Source organism: Tupaia chinensis, unplaced genomic scaffold (genome assembly GCF_000334495.1).
Source record: "Tupaia chinensis unplaced genomic scaffold, TupChi_1.0 Scaffold000225_1, whole genome shotgun sequence".
In the NCBI taxonomy this organism is placed as follows: domain Eukaryota; kingdom Metazoa; phylum Chordata; class Mammalia; order Scandentia; family Tupaiidae; genus Tupaia; species Tupaia belangeri.
The window spans coordinates 4,356,038-4,375,439 of record NW_006159700.1 but is presented as its reverse complement, the minus strand read 5'-3'; the positions used below and the strand labels follow the sequence as shown (position 1 = coordinate 4,375,439).

At 36.5% G+C, this 19,402-nt stretch overlaps 1 protein-coding gene across 1 annotated transcript in view; it reads left to right on the top strand.

The window, feature by feature from the left end:
• Window positions 1-722: 722 nt before the first annotated feature.
• The window catches only part of GULP1 (GULP PTB domain containing engulfment adaptor 1), a 227,727-nt gene continuing 209,047 nt past the window's right edge, over window positions 723-19,402 (top strand). The window contains exon 1 of the mRNA XM_006147846.3: window positions 723-834. The gene's annotated coding sequence lies outside the window, so the exon portion shown is untranslated. The remainder of the gene's footprint in view (window positions 835-19,402) is intronic.

Genomic DNA, 19,402 nt, shown 5'->3' with positions numbered 1-19,402 from the left:
TTTTTAAATCATCCTGAACAGGTTTTGCTCTTGGTTAGTTTAATTAGCTAACATGTGAAAGAAATAGCTGGAAATAATTGCTATACATCTCAACAAAGAAAGGCATATGTTTTCATTATCACTATGTTTTAATAGTAGTATATCTACACTAAGCAGTGTATCTACAGCTAAGACATTTTCATCTCATTACCTCTGAATCTTTCTATTTGCCTTTATCTAGCAATCTATAACTCTATACAGAAAAAAATAGAAGAGAGAGAGAGAGAGAGAGAGAGATCGGGGCCAGCAGGTGGCATAGAGGTTAGGGTGGCTGGATCCCCACATGGTCAACTTAGCAGTTCTAGTCCCAGACCTAGTGGCTTGAGAATCATGCCAGGCACATGTTAATGCATGCTCAAATTCCTGAGAGGAGAGTGGAGAAAGAATTGTGATATGGAAATCACCCTGGGGGGGCGAGGGTGATTTCTCATTTTCCTTCACCTTATATGTCTCTCTTCTCAGGCAAGCACATGCACCCTACAGAAAAAAATTAAAAACTAAAAACAACAACAAAAATGTATGTTTGATTATTGCTTTCCTGCTATTTGGTGACTTTCTTGACTTTCATGAAAAACATAGAATTTTAGGAGATGTGGAGATGTATTTTAATCTCTGAATTAAATACACATAAAAGTAATTATTGGTCGATTCTACTAAGTTCAATTTTAATTTTTTTTAGTTACACGTGACTTCATTAGATACACATACATAAGAGAGAAAGTGATAGAAGGAGAATTCTGGTGGCAGTTGTTTGATTGAAGCCATATGAACTCAGCTATATTTCAGGATACAAAGGTATGAATAAATGATTTCTTATACTTTCCATTCCAAAAACTATTTTAAATATTAAAAAGCCTTATTTTATGCTCAATATTTTAAATTTATTTTATTTTAATTTTATATAAAATAGTAAAATTCATAAAATTTAAATAAAATTTAAAACAACAGTAAAAGCTTATTTTCTGAAAATTATAATTTCTTCTTTTTTCTTGAAGTTATGTCATTTTCTATACAATTTTTTGTTTGTAATTTTTTAATTTAAGGAAAGTTATGATAATATTTTGTGTTTCTGTTGATTTTATTATTTACTAACATAACAGATCTTTTTTCTGTTTTTTAAGAAGATAAATTAATGTTTCTTATTTCCTATTTATTAACATGACAGATTATTTAAAGTAACTTTTAGGTTGTGTGTAGTTATTATTCACATAATATGCTTATGTATACATTGTTCTATATACATCACTTATTTTGCATTAGCAACACTGACTCGCTGACTATGATGTTTTAAAAGATTTTTTATTCTTATTGCTGAGTTGGTAAACCCAGAAGGTGGTAATGAATTAAAGATTTTATTGGCCAATTTTGTAAATGTTTGTTGGATCACTGACTAATATTTTATTCAAAGAATATTGCTAACATAACCTAATTTGGGTTGAAGGAAGCATTCAAAATTAAGGATCTAGATATTTATTGCAAACAGTAGCTTCCCCTACTCAATAGAGACCAATAGAGTTGTGTACTTCAGGGTTGGTAGGACTTTGGTTGGCGAACATTTAAAGAGTCAACTTGGAGCAAAGGAACAAGCTATGTAAGCACAGGGTAAGATGTTCTGGAAATTGGAAAGACAAGGTAGATATAGCAGAGTGGTGGGCAACATGTTCTGTGATTTGGACTACTGTATTTAAGCATTTGCGTTTAATCATTATATGGAGAAAATTAATTATAGAGGATCCAGATGATGCATGCTATTCTTTAAGAAGCTTAATCTTGAAGTGTTATGTGTGTTAGACTAAAGAAGAGAGAGCAGCTCAAAGGAGGACAGAATAATTTGTACTATTTCCTGTTTATTTTATTTATTTATCTATTTATTTTTAATTTCTTGTTCTTTTATACATTCAACCACATTATTTAGCTTGCAAAGTGAATATTCCAACATGTGTACGTTTCTCCCTAGTCCAGTTGATAATACTATAAAATTATCTTCAACAGATAATACCACATTTCTTTGTCTTATTAATGCTTTGCCTTTCTATTTTTCTTCAAAATGTCCTTCCTCAGACTCTGCTCCTTCACAAACACTATATGTGATATTCACAACCATTTACTGCGTTTCTATATCCTTTAGTCAATCAGTTTCAGTCATAGAGTGCAGACACTCAATATATATTAAGGGGACTCTCCTTCATAGCTTGGCTTGCTTCACTCAGCAGTAAATCTTCCATATTCATCCACTTTCTGTCAAAAGCCAGGGTCTTGTTAATTTTTACAGGTGAATAGTATTCCATAGGGTATATGTGCCACAGTTTTTCAATCCATTCATCTGATAATGGGCATTAGGGTTAGTTCCATGTCTTAGCAATTGTGAATAATGCCGCAATAAACATCAATGTGCAAGCACTTTTCCAATGAAGAATTCTTCTTTCCTTTGGGTAGATACCAAGAACTTTTGCTGAATACTTCTATTTGCCAGGCACTAAGCTAATGCCTGAACGAACAAACAAATGAAAAATATGTGATCCTTACCTTTGAGTTTAGAGTGCAGTGATAAAGCATGCATGACAAGGGAATGAATATATAGTACACATGACAATGCAACAGTGGAATCATATTCAAAGAAAGACTAATGAATAATTATGTTGGGATGCAGGCACTGGGTTATTAATATATGAGGTTTTCTTAAAGACCTCAAGTCTGATTAAGAATATTCAAGAAGCAATGTATCTAAATTTTTTTAAGATTTCAAATAAGAAATGATAAAAGCTTTGTATAGGGTAAAAGAATGTAAATTAAAAAAAAAAAAAACCTTAACAGTATTTTGAATGTTCCCAACACAAGGAAACAATGAATGTTTTAGATGATGGATATGCTTACTACTCTGAGCTGATCATTACACATTGTATATTTGTATTGAAATATGTACAATTTAATACATGTCAATTAAAAATAAAGAACTGAAAAAAGTGTGGATAGATGAAATTTGGTGGCTGTGGTAAAAACAGTGGGAGGTTAAGGGAAGGGTCTTTCGGCTTAACTAAGAGGGACATGTTGTTGACAAAAAACAAGAATAGAGCAAAAGTGGGGCTTTTGGGTTGGTAAAATTAGTTTGGTTTTAGACACTGAAGGTTTTTTTTTTCTCTTCAATTGTGTTTTGCTCATACCTTTGGTTATGTGTTAAATTTCATTGCAATATTTTATATATTTTAGAATTCTTTGGCTTATTATTAAAAATTATTTGTGTGCTTAAAATCAAAGTAAGGATAATAAGAGTAAAAACACTTAGAACAAATGAAACATTGTATCAGATTTGAATTAAAAACCTAAATTGATTCATAACTTCTCTATCTATCTATATCTATCTATCTATCTATATATATATAGAGAGAGAGAGAGAGCCTTAGACTTACCAATAGTCACAAAAGTAGATAAATGTTCTTGTGTAAAAGCTTAGAAAAATTTATTATAGAAATCATAATGTAATGGATAAAAAAGTGTACTCATCCATTTGGAGGTACCTTATATATTGTACTGTTGAAAGGGAAAGGAATTTTGTTAATACATAACTATCAATAGGTGAATTTGTGGGAAGTTCAGAATTAAACTTCTCCAGAAAGTCTTTTCTATACTTTTGGAACTCAGTTCAGGTCCTTCTTTTTGGCTGTTTTTATTTTATTTTATTTTATTTTACTTTAATTTCTTTTATACATTCAATCACTACACATCACTTAGCTTGTAAAGTAAATTTTCCCCACATGAATACACTTCACACCAGTCCAGTCAGTGATACTATACATATTATCATCAACAGATAATAATCCATTTCTATGTCTCATAATCAAATCCTTTTTTTATGGACTCTGTACTTTAACATCATATACATTTTTTGTAACACACCTTGGGAGCTTGTCTATCATCCCTTGAGACTATAAAATTTTTGAGGACCAGGTTATCAAGGTTATAATTACAGATTTACAGATATATTTTAATTCTAAATAAAGTTGATTGTAACATTTATTTTATGGTGCATATTGTGTAAATATTGATCGTATGTAGAATTAAATTCATTTTAGGGACTCAATTGTCTTTTTTTTTTTTTTTTGAGAGGTTTTTTGCTATAGGGCACGTGCGCTCGCCAACAGACAGAGAGAAACAGAGAGAAAGAAAGCGGGAAATTACCCCCCAGGGGGGATGGCCACGTCGCAATCCCTTCTTCTCCGTTCTCTCAGAATCTTGGATATGCTTAAGTCACTGGGTCCGGGACTCGAACCGCGGTCGACTACGTAGGAATCCAGCGACATAGCCATTACGCTAACTGCTGGTCCCAGGGACTCAGTTGTCTTAATTATGACTGACTACTCTAGACATTTTTGTAAGCTCCATATTAGTCTTCCATTGCCATATAATAAAACTTAGCAGCTTTAAACACTGCTTATGTATTCAACATTTTGCTGGAAGATATGGGCTATATTACAGAAGAAGACGGTAATGAGGTGAAATCGTTCCAGAAGAGACAGCAGCTAAACTGTTCCAGGGATGTAGTAAACAGGAAGTTGAGAAAAACTGAAGAGCACTGTAATAGAGCTAATTCTTGACCCATACTATGTTTTAATATTATCCTTCCCACAGTCACAAATAGAGCCCATATCATTGGGTCATTTGCCCTCTGCCAGGAACCATGGCAGTTGATTCAAGTGGACTTCCTGCACTTGGATGTGTAGGTTCCCAAAAGAAACTTCAATGTTTTGTGACCAGAATGGGGAGTGGATGTGTGAGGCAAGAAAAAACAATAGATGTCTGCTAGCACCCTTGTTTAGAAGTGCCATTTGGAAGTCATTGGACTCTAAAGGCAATAGCATTTCAAGTAAAGATTTTGCCAGTAATATGAACACAGATTCAATTACAATGTTGATCAGGTCTCAATGTTGTTTCATGATGTACTGTCATAAAAAATTCATTTGACTCCAATTTCTGTTCCCATCTTCACAAGTCTTTCTTCTTTGTGTATTTCTGTACCTTTTCCTCTACTTACAGATATACTAGTTAATGGATTTGAAGCCTATTTGAAATCCAGAATGGTATTATCTCAAGGTCTTGAACTAAGTACATCATCATTGACCTTATTTCCAAATAAAGTCACAATGTGAGATTCTGGGTAGATATGAATTTTGGGGAGACACTGTTTAACACACTATAAGGGGATACCAAATACTGTTGGTGTTGCTAGCATGATTTGGGCGAGAGATGGAAAGGAAAGGTAATGGTGAAGAGGTTAATGGACAGAAATTAAGGGACCATGTGAAGAATTTGGCTTTGAGACCAGCAGATGGTACAATGGTTGTGTTGCTGGACTCTCACGTGAGTGACTGTGGTTCAAGTCCCAGATCCAGCAGCTTGAAACTCATGACAGGCACGTGTGAGTGTGTGTCCAAGATCCCAAGGGGAGAACAGAGAAGAGGTGATTGCCATGTGGCCATCCCCCAGGGGGTGATTTTTTGCTTTCTGTCTCTCTGTCCCTCCGGTGAATGCTTGTGCCCTATAGCAAAAATCTCTGTTAAAAAAGAAGAATTTGCTTTTATCCTGAACATGGTGGCCATGACTGGGATTAAGCCAGTGAATGACCTTATTAGATTTGTGTTTTTACAAAAATATGTTGGGTGTAATGTGGAGATGAAGAAGAATTAAGAAAAGCTAACTATAATCCATGTTGGAAATGATGGTGACTTCATTGCTGGTAGCAATGAAGAGCAACAAACGTGGGAACCAGCAGTTAGCGTAATGGCTATGTCGCTGGACTCCCACGTAGTCGACCGCGGTTCACGTCCCGGACCCGGTGGCTTAAAACTCACGCCGGGCGCGTGTGCGTGCGTGCCCAAGATCCCGAGAGGAGAATGGAGGAGAAGGGATTGCGGCGTGACCATCCCCCCTGGGGGGTGATTTCTCGCTTTCTGTCTCTATGTCTCTCTCTGTCTGTCTAGTGAGCGCACGCGCCCTACAGTGAAAAATCTCTCAAAAAAAAAAAAAAAAGAGAGCAACAAACGTAATTACTATGTTGACAAAAGTGGAATTGACTGTGTGAATTAGAGACAAGGAATGATAAGGGGGGAATCATCCATGTTGCCAGCTTCTACAACTATGTGGATTGATGGTCATAGGCACTGAGATTTGTGTGTGTGTGTGTGTGTGTGTGTGTGTGTGTGTGTGTGAGAGAGAGAGAGAGAGAGAGAGCGAGAGAGACAGAGAGAGAAAGAGAGAGAGAGACACAGACAGGGACAGAGAGAGAAAGACACCTGCAAATAAAGTAATATGAAGTAATGGATTTTGTTTGAGATATTTTTTTCAGTTTTGGTTGCTGTAGGAAATCCAAATGAAAACATTCAGGAAAGTTGTCTTTATGAGATTGATGATATATTGGTTAAGGAAATTTTAGCATAAAAATAGTACCAGAGATTGGTGGGAATATTGTTTAGAAGTTCTTATTATTACTACATCCATTAAAAGGATATTATGCAGAATTAAATAATGCTATTTAGAAATAATTTTTAATGGCCTGGGAAATAACCTCTATAGCAGGCTCAGTGAAAACAAGAAACTATGACATAGCTATATCTATAGTAAGAAATGGCACTATGTAACTGACTAGCTTTAATGTTGTTAGGCTGTCAGTCAATGAACTCAGATGTTAACATGGCCATTTCTGGGTGATTTTAATTTTCTTTTTAACCTTTCCTGTAAGGGCAGTGTGTTCAATTAGCATATACTTTTTTTTTTCTTTTTTTAAGAGATTTTTGTTATTGGTCTTATCTGCTTGCTAGAGAGACAGAGACAGAAAGTGAAAAATCACCTTCCCCTGAGTGGGGGGAGGGGGGATGACCACACTGCAGTCCTTTCTTCTCCATTATCATCTCGGGATTTGGGGCATGCACACACACATGCCCGGTGTTAGTTTCAAGCTGCTGGGTCTGGGACTGAAACCATGTTTGGCCATGTGGGAGTCTAGCACCATAACCACTATCTCACCTGCTGGCTCCTAAGCATACTGTTTTTATACCCTCTCCAAAAGCTTTCTTTTAACAACTTAACACATATGATACATCTGAAATAAGATTTTCATAATGTAGTGTTTTAAAAAATGAATATTGATTTCAGTAATTAGTTATCTTTTGATTTAGAAGAAAAGAGTTGTGAGAAAATACTGTACCTGGCTCAGTAGAATATTTCAAAGTATATATAGGGTTTGGATCGAATGCCTTCAGTTAGAATAAGTAGCTATTTGATAAATTAGGGGAAAATATTACTTCTGAACATAAAGTAGAAAATGAATTTAGAATGAGACATTTTTCAATCAATTTTAAAAAACATATCAGTGAATGAGCAATTTAATAAAACAGAAATAGATCATTTTACATAAGTTTTCATCACTACTGCCAGGTTCCATTATGTAAGGTGATTAGACATAACATTCCTGTGCAGATTTTACTAATTTCTGTAAGACTTAAGTGGCATTTAGATTTCTGGAATGCAAAGTAAGAGCTTTAATATTAAATCTACATTACATATCCACGGGTTATGCTCTGAGAACAAAACATTTTTGCATGTTTTTCTGTTCTTGTCCCCACCCTCCCAGTTTTAGACTATTGAACAACTATTCCACTAACACATACTGGATGATATAATGATGCAATGAAACCCTCAAATTATCTCTTATTTTGGAGTTATCAAGAGATAAGACAGGATAATTAATGCCTTGCAGTAACTTTAATAAAAAGATGCAGGATTGTACCTGCATAAAATCATTTGACACTTATGGGGGAGATTTTTTGTTGTTTGTTTTTTTTTAAGTTTTTTGACAGTTGCATAAATATGTACAGCATTATTAAATATATAGCATTACATGCTTTGATTCTTCAGTAAAATAATTTGCTAATCTTGACCTGGGATGAAGTATAAAATGTTTCTATTTAAATAAATCATAAAATTCAAAACATATTTTTGCATGTTAATGAGTATAAAATAAGTAGATCCTCTTTCTTTAAAAATAGTTTTGAATAGATTATAGTAATAGGTATGGTAGAAATAAATTTCTTGGGTAGTTATTTTATAAGAAAATATAGATGATAATATAATAGAAAAGAAACAATAGCCTAGAGGGGTTATGAATTTTCAAAGCAAATTTACATCCTTTTTATCATTTAATTAGATTGCGCCAAGAACATTTAAATGACTTGTTTTTTTGCAGGATTTTGGCTTAATTAAGAATAAACCTGGAATTCTACCAGAAAACCTGTTTTGGGGGAGTTTAGAGGCCTTTTTTCCCTTCATTCTTGAGTGGAATTTCTTAAATTCCTGAGTGAGTTTCAAAACTCTCGACTAGGATCCTTAGCAATAGCAGTAGAATTAGTAACAATAATGATGATCATGATGACTGACACTTACATATTGTATTGTGTGTGTCAAGTACTGTTCTAAGATGTCTACAGAAACTAACATTTCATCTTCATAAGGAAATTTTGATGTAGGGACCTCAGTTTACAGATGAGAAAACTGACCTAAGAGGTAAAGTAAACTTGTTCAAGGTCAAATAGCAGAGATGGGATTAGAATCCAAGTGTAGTCCTTGGTTTATTCATTATACTCTACTGCACAAAAAAGGCATATATTTATACCAGAGAAAGTTTCCCAGTAAAAATTAAAAACCAGTACCAGCAGATGGTGTAATGGTTACGTCACTGGACTCCCACATAGTCAATTGCGATTTGAGTCCTGAGCCCTGCGGCTTAAAACTCACGCTGGGTGTGTGTGCATGTGTGCCCCAAATCCTGAGAAAATGAAGAAGGGATTGCAGTATGGACATCCCTCCTGGGGGCGAGGGGTGATTTCTTATTTTCTGTCTCTCTGGCAAGCACACACATCTTATAGCAAAAGTTTCTCTCTTAAAAAAATAAAATAAGAAACTTAGTCAGTATTCACTTATCGTCTTATTAGTCTGACACAGCTCTGTTCTACACACATGACATATTTCATCTTCTCCCACACTTTCGTACCTCCTTCTTCCCTCAGAATTAAGTCATTTCAGATTCCTTAACTCTTTTAGCCTTTCTAGTTTATATTTAACTTTGAAATTTTATTTGCATCTTTTCTAGTACGTATCTTTGTATAGGTTTTCAAGGCAAAAACCTCATTTGTTTCATTAGAAAGGATAAAAGCAGCCTCTCATAGAGGAATTATGTCAGCTTCATTATACCTGCGATAGCTGCATGTTTCTCAGTGCTAATTTAGGTGTATTTGGTGTGAGAAGAAATGTTCAAGGAATGTGCATGGAATCTATGTTTTGGATTATTTAGCAGCATGTAAGATTTGTATGATGCATGTATGAAAAGGGAAGAAACATAATTTTTAAAAAATTTTAAAATATTTTTAATTAATTAATTTACATTCAGTCACTGAACATGGTCACAGCACACAAAATGTGATTTCCCATCCAGAATATACTGCATAGAGACTTAATCATACATGTTATCATAGATAATTTTCCATTTCTAGTTTCATATATATATATATGTGTGTGTGTGTGTGTGTATGTATATATATATTCCCCCTATTTCTCACTCTCTGCCATTTCCTCTAGCCACAACTGTGAGGAATGATGGTGGTTGTATTGTTAGATTACGGGGGGATTTTTTTTTTTCCAAACACATATTTTGTGTATCATATCTGGGAAAGTTGTAACATTTAAGATAGTCAATTTCTTGTCTTGTTCGAAGACTGAATTACCTTAATTTTGCCACATGGCCATTATTAGGTTTATTGTTTAAGTTGCATATTGGAAATTATCTCATTTTATTCATTGTGACTTCTCTTCTTAGGGAAGCAGGGAAGACTCCACAAGCTTTGATAACCTCAGTGTACTTTCTGAATTTAAAACCATTTTTAGGGAGGCTCCATTTCTAATTCCTGGGTCAAGCTGAATTTACCACAAGTTGGAGCACTGGAAACTGTTTTTTGCAAGCATTGCAATTACTGTTTAGAAGTATGTGCACTACCTAAACTTTGTCCACCTTTAAAAAATTGACTTGACTGGGACCAGCCCGTGGCATAGTACTTTAGAGTGCTGGATCACCACATGGTCAACTACGGCTTGAGTCCTGGACTTGATGGCTTAAAACTCACACCAAGTGTGTGTGTGTGCATGCCCCAAATCCTGAGAGGAGAATGGAGGGTTAGGGATTTCAGTGTGGACAGCTCCCCCTCCCACCCTGGGGGGATTATTTCTCACTTTCTGTCTCTCTGCCTCTCTGGCGAGCACATATGCCCTATAACATAAATGTCTCTCTAAAACAAAATTGCCTTGACCAAAACAGCTCTAATTTGACTAATCATTTTGGTTCTGGAAGTAATGAGTGCATGCAACGTGGACCCTTGATGAGTCAACACTGCACTGTGGACACATATCTATATTTTCATACTATTAGAACAGAAGGTGCTATGTATAGAAACGTTACTTAGAAGCAATATTTGCAAAACACGAAAGCTTCTGTATCTGTATTTGGAAAAAATAAAAAACAGATTCTTATTGGTTAAAAAAGAAAAAGAAAGGATAAAAACAGCATTTTGGCATTTTGAAATAGTAAAACATGTATACATTAGTTCTAAGCGTCCTAAGTTAATACCAATAAAAACAATAATAGTACATATCAGGATGATAAAATTATTAAAAGAAATTTTGATATCCTCTTTCAGAAGATTATTTATTTATTTTGCTTGAAAGTGTGTGTGCTCATCAGAGACAGAGAGAGGGAGAGGGAGAGGAGAAAGCACCCTGAGCATTGGGAATGATTACGCTATACCTCTTCTCTGTTTCACCTTCCTTTCGGGCTTTTGCACATTCAGGCGTATCTGTCCTGTATGTTTACCAAGCTGCCAGGTATGGGACACAAACGACACGGTGGCAATGCAGGATCCAGCTGCCTTTATTACCAGGTCATAGAGTTGGCCCTAGAAGTTAAATACATACTTGATATTAAATTACTTTTTGAGAAGAAAATTACGTATCAGTTGTTGTCATTGTTTCCCGTGATAAACCAAATACAAAGTAATCTCCCACTCATACATCAATTTCCTGGAGAGAATAGAAAATAAATTTGTCATATAAACCTCATGTATTATTGAATTCAGAACTATACTAGAAAAATAAATCACAGGACCCTGGATAGGCTAAAAAATATGAGAACTGCGTAAAGGATACTGTCAAATTTGAGAAGGAAGCAGCAGCTCAATGCATGCACAGGGGAGGATTGTAAACTAGTGGTGGGTGTGGATCAAGAATTTGTAGTACTCACAGGTGACAGGTTCCAGATCTGGAAAAACGCCAGTTGCTTAGTTGGGATGCAACAAAGGAGCAGCTGAGTAGCGAGACTCTTAAACCTGTAGATCTCTTGTTTATCTTTTGTGGTCTGCACAGTGAGAGTGTGAATTTGGATTAGAGAAAAAAACTTGAAGTGCTGAGATGAGTAGAAATTGGAAGGAGAATCACAGTACTCTTGTCCAGAAGACCAACACCCCCAAATTGCCCTTTCTTCATTGTGTCTCGTCATCACTCTCTCTTACCTCCCCCAGTTGAGAATAGACAATAGCACTGAGTTAGTAAGAGTTAAAACATGGAGAGTGCAACTAATATGTTAAGGCAGAGGGATAGGAGAGGTCTTGATTGAATAGAAAAGAGTCAGGCAGAAATCAAGTGAATTAAAAGTTTGATCACTCATTTTTCTTTTAAAGAAACCCTTGATAAACTAATACTCTCAGAGGTAGACTAGATGTCAGCAAGATGGAATAGGACTTTCTAGCAATTGTTCACCTGCAGAAACATCAATTTGAACAACTATTCATGCAGAAAAATACCTTCAAAAAGCCAAGGAAACCAGGTGAGTGATTATAGTACTTGGCTGCAGCATAGAAGAAGAAAAGATATATTGAGGAGTATAGGAAGGACACTTTTACATTACTTGTGTCAATGTTCCCGCAATCCCAGAACACACAGTGAGGAAAAGATACCCTCTGTGTGGGATGAAGAGAAATGTGAACACTGGACTTTACCTTGAACCCCAACATCCACCTACCCCACTAAAAACTGGTCCCAGACTCAAGGCTCAATCCTGTGGACTGAACCTCCAGGCCTGCCCCAGGGTCAAGCCAGATCCTGTAACCCCAGGTTCTGGGCTAGCCTGGCAGACTTGCTTCCTCAGGCCCACGTAACAGCTAGGCTCAATCCAGTGGCCCCAGACTTCAGGCCTGCCATAGTACAAGGTCCGCTTCCACACACTCAGAATGTAGGTCAGCACCCAGAGACCCAGCCTCCAGGCTGGCCCAGGCAGAAACAAGCTCCAGGGCTGCCCCAGGTTGCTGATCAGCCTAGATCCAGGTCAGCCCAATAACCATAGGATTCAGGCCTTTTCCCTTGCCAGGTTATCACCATTGGCATTAGGTGATAGGCTGGCCCCCATCAATGCAGACTCAGGGCCTACCAGGTGCCAAGCTGGTCCCTGTACAATAATGTTCCATGATGTTCCTTGTGGCCTCACATTCCAGCAGACCCAGGGTCCAGGGTCCAAGGTTCAGGCCAGTTGCAGTAGTGCCTACTACTATTCTAGTATCCACAAACCCAGGCTTAAGACAACACTTGTAGACTAGGTTTTAGGTTGGCCCCCATGGATCCAGCACCCAGGCCAATTCTTGCATACCTGGCTCTCAAGCCAGCACACACCCAGCCTGCAGGACACTCTATGGACTCAGGCTACACGCTGGTTTGCACGGCCCTGGATTCAGGGTAGTCACCATTGCTTCAGGCACCAAACCAGCTACTTATGGCCCCAACCTTCACATTGGCTCCCATAAAACCAGGCTGTATTCTTCATCTTATACCAGGTCAGGCCCAGTCTCCACACTGATTTTTGTGGTACTAGGCTTCAGTGGACTAAGGGTCCAGGCCCACTACAATAGACCTTGGTGCCAAGCTGGCACCTAAAGACCAAGACTAGAGGCCCACCCTTATGGGCTCATCCCTGTACCTAGCTGCCCCACGAAGACTCAGACAAGGCCCACCTCAGCACCAGGTCAGCCCCTATGAACCTAGGTTTCATGTCCATCCCTGAAAACTTGGTCAACATATCATCTCAGTGGATCCAACCTCCAGGTACAACCCTGTAGGCCCAGGCTATACGACAGGCTGTTCAAGAATTCCAGAAACAAGCTTACCCATGGACCATATCAGACAGCCTTCCCAGAATCTCTGAATGAGTTACCTGGTAAAGGGCTTTCCTAGGCAAAGAGAGTTTGCAAAGATTAATGAAATGATAAAAAAGAATAAACAAGTCAAAGTAGAAATTTAACAGAGAAATTGAAGCTATTTTTTTTAAAAATCAGACAAATTCTGGAGATAAAAAAAAAAACTAACAAAACGAAAAATACAGAACTGATCAAACAAAAGAAAGTATCCATGACCTTAAAGAAGTTATTTTAAAATATATAGTCAGAGAAGAAAAAAGAATGAAGAAAGCTAATGGTACTTATGGAACAACATCAAAAAGAAAAATTTTCAATTTTAAAACTTAAAGAAGAAGAGAAAGATAGCCAGATAATGTGAACTAAGTACCCAGGCTTCTTATCATTAAGGTCGCCAGCCCCATAGTTGGAATGGAGATTTATATGTCTACTTTTTTTTTTTTTTAATTATGTGAAGTAATTAAATAAATTTCAGAAGAAGCATAACAGCAGAGAACTTTCCAGTTTGGGGGAAAGATAAATATCCAGGCACAGGTTGGTCAATGGTTTTTAATCACATTGACTCCAAATAAGAACACACCAAAACATTTTAATCAAACTGTCAAAAATTAAAGACACAGAGAGGAATATGAAAATATCAAGATAAGGACTATCACATTTGAGGGGATTTCAATAAGTTTAGCAGCAGACTTCTCAACAGAAACCCTATAGACCAGGAGGGAATGAGAAGATATATTCAGAGTACTGAAAGGAAAAGAAAAACACAAAATATTGCCAATCGTATGTCTCCACTTAATATATAACAAGTGTCTACATTCTGTGGAAGAAACTGAAAGATTGGAAAATAGAAAACATGGAAAACGGCTGTGGATATTAGAGACAATGTGGGAGGAGGGTGCGAAATGGGGGAGGGTAAGAGGAAAAGAATCACTGGGAAAAAGAAGCAGAACATTTAAGGGACACAAAAATAGAAAAATTATCTGTTGATAACATGTTTGATATTATCTTTAACTGGACTGATATACTGTGTATTCATGCTGAGAAGATTCATTTTTCAAGCTATAATGATATAATGTGTATACACATACACATATATGTGAATACACACACATACACACACACACACATATATAAGAATACTATACTGAGACCAGCAGTTAGCGTAATGATTATGTCGTTGGACTCCCGCTTAGTCAACTGCGGTTTGAGTCCCGGACCCAGTGGCTTAAACTCACACCAGGCACGTGTGCGTGTGTGCCCAAGATCCCGAGAGGACAATGGAGAAGAAGGAATTGCAGTGTGGCCATCCCCCCTGGGGGGTTATTTCTCGCTTTCTGTTTCTCTGTCTCTCTCTGTCTTTCTGGTGAGTGCACATGCCCTGTAGCAAAAATCTTTAAAAAAAACAAAAAAACTACACAGTCAGATTCAGAATACTCATATTGTGATGGTGGTGTGTAAATAATTTCTATCTGTGGCATAAATGTTGATAGAAAAACTTCAAAGCAATAATTCAAATATAACACAACAATTGATTAAAGAATACAGATATTGAAATATGTAAATTGTGATATGCAAAGCATAAAATAGGGGGCAGAAAAGTGCAGAGTTTTTGCAAAAATAAAGGTATCAGCTCTAAATAGCCTGCATAAAAGAAGTCTCATAGACAACCCAATGGAACAGAGTAGAGTCCGGAAGCTAATCCTTCTATTTAAAGTCAATTGATTTTCAACAAAGATGTCAAGAACATATTTTTGGGAAAGGACAGTCTCTTCAATTAATGGTGCTAGGATAACAACTGGATATACCCTGCAAAACAATTAAATGAGGCCTTTATTTCACACCATACACAAAATGAAATCAAAACAGATTAAAAACTTAAATGTAAGACCTAAAACAATCAGACTAATGGAAGGAAGCAGGGGAAATGCTTCATGACATTGGTCTGTACAATGATCTTTTTTTGGATATGACTCTCAAAACACAGGAGCAAAAAGAAAATGGACGAATTGTATCACATCAAACTAAAACCTTCCGTACAACAAAGGAAAAAAGAACAGACTGAAGAGACAATCTTCAGAATGGAAGAAGATATTTACACACTATACATCTTGTGATATCCAAAATATATGAGTTCAGTGAAATATTAAGAAAACAAATAATCCAATTAAAAATGAGATAAATGGTCCCAGCCTTGGTGACACAAAATTTTGGTTAGGTAGGATGAAAAAATTCTGATAATACACTGTTCATTATGCTGACCACACTTAATAAATTGATATTGAATAATATATTGATACTGAATATTTCAAAATGGTTAAGAGTAGACTTTAATTATTTTTACCACAAAAATGAAAGTATGTGAACAGTGCACATGTTAAATATCTGACTTAGTCATCCCATAATGTATATGCGTGTATAAAAAGTCATGTTCTACACCATAGATAGATATAATTTTACTTGTCAATTAAAATGAAATAAATATCAAAGAAATTATTTTATTTAAATATTTATTGAACTTATACATATGGGAGACACAGTCTAAGTTTTTAAGTGTCAAATGTGCCAAGATTCTAAAAAACAAATCCAATAATATGAAAGGGGAAAAACGATTCCTTGAACATTTCAACTAGGCCAAAGACCAAGTGTGCAATATTTCAACCTGTAATTCTACTGTATTCTTAAAATACTGGAATTACTATTAAAAATTAGAAATGGAGGGAACCAGCAGTTAGCGTAATGGCTATGTCGCTGGACTCCCACATAGTCGACCGCGGTTCACGTCCTGGACCCGGTGGCTTAAAACTCACTCCAGGCGCGTGTGCGTGCGTGCCCAAGATCCCGAGAGGAGAATGGAGGAGAAGGGATTGCGGCATGACCATCCCCCCTGGGGGGTAATTTCTCACTTTCCGTCTCTCTGTCTCTGTCTGTCTGGCGAGCGCAAGCGCCCTATAGCAAAAACCTCTCCAAAAAAAAAAAAAATTAGAAATGGAGATGGAGGACAAAAGTCATTATATATCTTCAAAACAAAACCAATTTTTTTCTAGGAATGTCTTTTATTGCCTTAATTTATATAATTCTTTCTAAAGTTAGAATATAATGTCTAACTTTTATACTGTATTGTGATCAAATGTTTCAACACCTAAACCATAGAAAATATTTTACTTAATTGGTGTCATGGCAGGCAGAGTTTCAAGTTATTTTCTAATAGATACAGTTTAACAGCCATTATACTAAACTGCTGGTCCCCATGTAGTTTAACACCTAGGAGTAAACACTTTTGCTTGTAAAGAATTAGAATGTATCATCACTATTGCAGACAATAGACTCTTATTTAAAATAAAACCTCTAAAAGCAAAGGGAGTAAAATAGTACCTTTTCATCTTCACCCACTTCTCTTTTAGGAAACAAATTTAATCCTCTTAAAAACTTGCAAATGGCACTGTAGTTTACTAGGCTTCTAAAATGACTGTGTATGTAGTCTAGAGATCTGGATTCATATGTCAGTCTGTGTGGTGGGGCCCAAAGAATGCTTTTCTATTTCCTGAGCTGTGGAACTTTCTAAATCATAATAAAATATTTTCATTCCAAATAGTAACAAAATATTTCATTATTTTTATTCCATAGATTTTTTTCTTACTCTTAATATAGGCTTGTTCTTCCATATTGGCAAATCTAGATATATTATTATTTGACTACTTAATCTGTCATTTCCACACTTGACAGATTTCCAGTTGTACTCCTAGTATTTCATTCCAAACATACCCTTTATATTACTGTGGGATATAAAGGATATTGGGCATTCTTTTTCTCTCCCAGTGTTAACTATTAGTTTTTCTTTTGTTTGTTTTGCTTTTTGTTTTGTTAGAGATTTGTGCTATAGAGTGTTTGTGCTTGCTATAAAGACAGAGAGAGAGAGAGATAGAAAGTGTGAAATCATCCCCCCCACCCCACCCCCCATCCCCCCATGGGATGGCCATGCTACAGTCCTTTCTTCTCCATTCTCCTTTTGGGATTTTGGCCACACAGGCACACCCTTCAGCATACCCTTCTGGCATGAGTTTCAAGTTGCCGGATCCAAGACTAGACCCATGCCTCGTGGGAGTCCAGCATCTTAACCACTATACCACTTGTTGGCCCCGATATTTTTAGTTTAACCAGTGTAATGCTGAGGAACCTAAATCTTTTGAATTCTATTGTTCTTAACAACTTTGGCAATTAAGACAGTTCATCTAAGCTCTTTCAGTAGCAAGTAGATACGACTTGGTGTGATGCAAGAATATACATTATCTGATGCATGCTTTAGAACCCTACTAATTTTGTGTCTGCTTTGCCTCTGTAACTGATATAATTGGTACTTTCACATGATGAGTCCAATAACTAATTTAATTGCCAAAAATAGCTCTTTTATTTTATTATTATATTTAAGTTTATATACCTATAAACAGAGAGGGAACGAGAGAGAGATACTGTTGACAGGTTCTTGCCATACTGTGATCCCACCCGAGTCTCCCAGCCATTCATTGTCACAGGTGCATGTGGGCATGGCCATTGTGTTCAAGTTGGCCTACGCTCCAAACCCGAGCCCTCCATGGGGTCCCAGTATTATGCAGTGGTGCTCTAGTGTTTGTATTATTGTGGGTTGGTTTCATTAACTTATAGAGTAATAGTTCTTTTCATTGTACAGATGAGGAGAGGAGGCTCAAAAGGGTTACACAAATGCCCCAAATATATTCAGCAACTATAACACCGACAGCACAATTAAACTAAGTCCCTTCTACTGCAACTTGGTCATTTTTTCAGAATACTTCTTTTTGTTTAAAGAGATTAGGGTGCTTGTGCTCACCAGAGAGACAGAAAGAGAAATCACACCCCACCTCCAGGCGGGATGACCACGCTGTATCCCTTCTCGTCCATTCTCCTTTTGGGATCTTGGGCACGCATGCACATGTGCCCAGTGTGAGATTTAAGCCACCGGGTCCGGGACTCAAACCATAGTCAACTACGTGGGAGTTCAGTAATGTAACCATTATGCCATCTGCTGGTCCCAAAATACTTCTTTTTATAATGCCGGCAGGCACATGTACTTACCAGAAAGAGACAGAGAGACAGGCAGAGAGAGAAAGAGGATGTGAAAGAGCACTTCAGTGGTGCCTGATCACACCACAAACTATTTTCCTTCATTTCTCTATTCTGTTGGAATTTTAAACATGCACATACCCCCAACATGTTTTTCAAGATGCCGGAACTGGAATTCTAACTATGGTGGGTGATACGGTATCCTGTCCTCTCAAGCAGCAGGCTACAGAGCTGACTCAGAACATGTATTTTAAGTATGCCATTTCAGGTCTGAGAGGTTATTAAAAGATCATAAGCATAGTCTTTTTGTAGTCACAGCCATTTTACTGATTACATTTTGTGAATTGTTTCTGTTATTTCACAGATTAGAGGGCTGTGTTCAAATGTTGTGAACACCAAAGATGGGGAGTATTTTACTGACTATAGGCACTGTTAATATTTTTCAGCCGGTAATTTTGTGACTATGTATTAGAAATATTTACTATGCATTTTATGTGGCCACTCAGGTCAGAGGGATTTCTAGAGTTACTGATTTTGAGACAGAACATAAATTAATGCAGAGAATTAATGTACTTGATTCAATGAATCTTCTCTAGTACTCCAATTCTGAGAAGCATTTTCCTCTTGAGATGTTTCGTTTTTGCATGAGAGTAGTAAGTATGTACTCCTCAGCTTACAATCTCATAGATATAAACTATGCTTAGAAGCTATTTAATGTTATTTATTTTACACTTATAAGTTGCTACAACAAAATGTTCAGTCAGCCTTTTAAACAAATTATTCCTATTTTCTGTGTGCTTTTTAGTGTACCTTATAATTCACCTTGATTATCACTGCAGTGAAATATTGTTGCAAGAGTATTTATGTAATCTGGTTTTTAAGAAAATAATGGCAATTCAGCAAACCCAAATAAATATTACACTTTTATTTTATTTATTTATTTTTAGGTTTTTGCCATAGGGCATACACATTCCATAAGAAAGAGACCAGGGAGAAAGGGGCGGGGGGGGGGG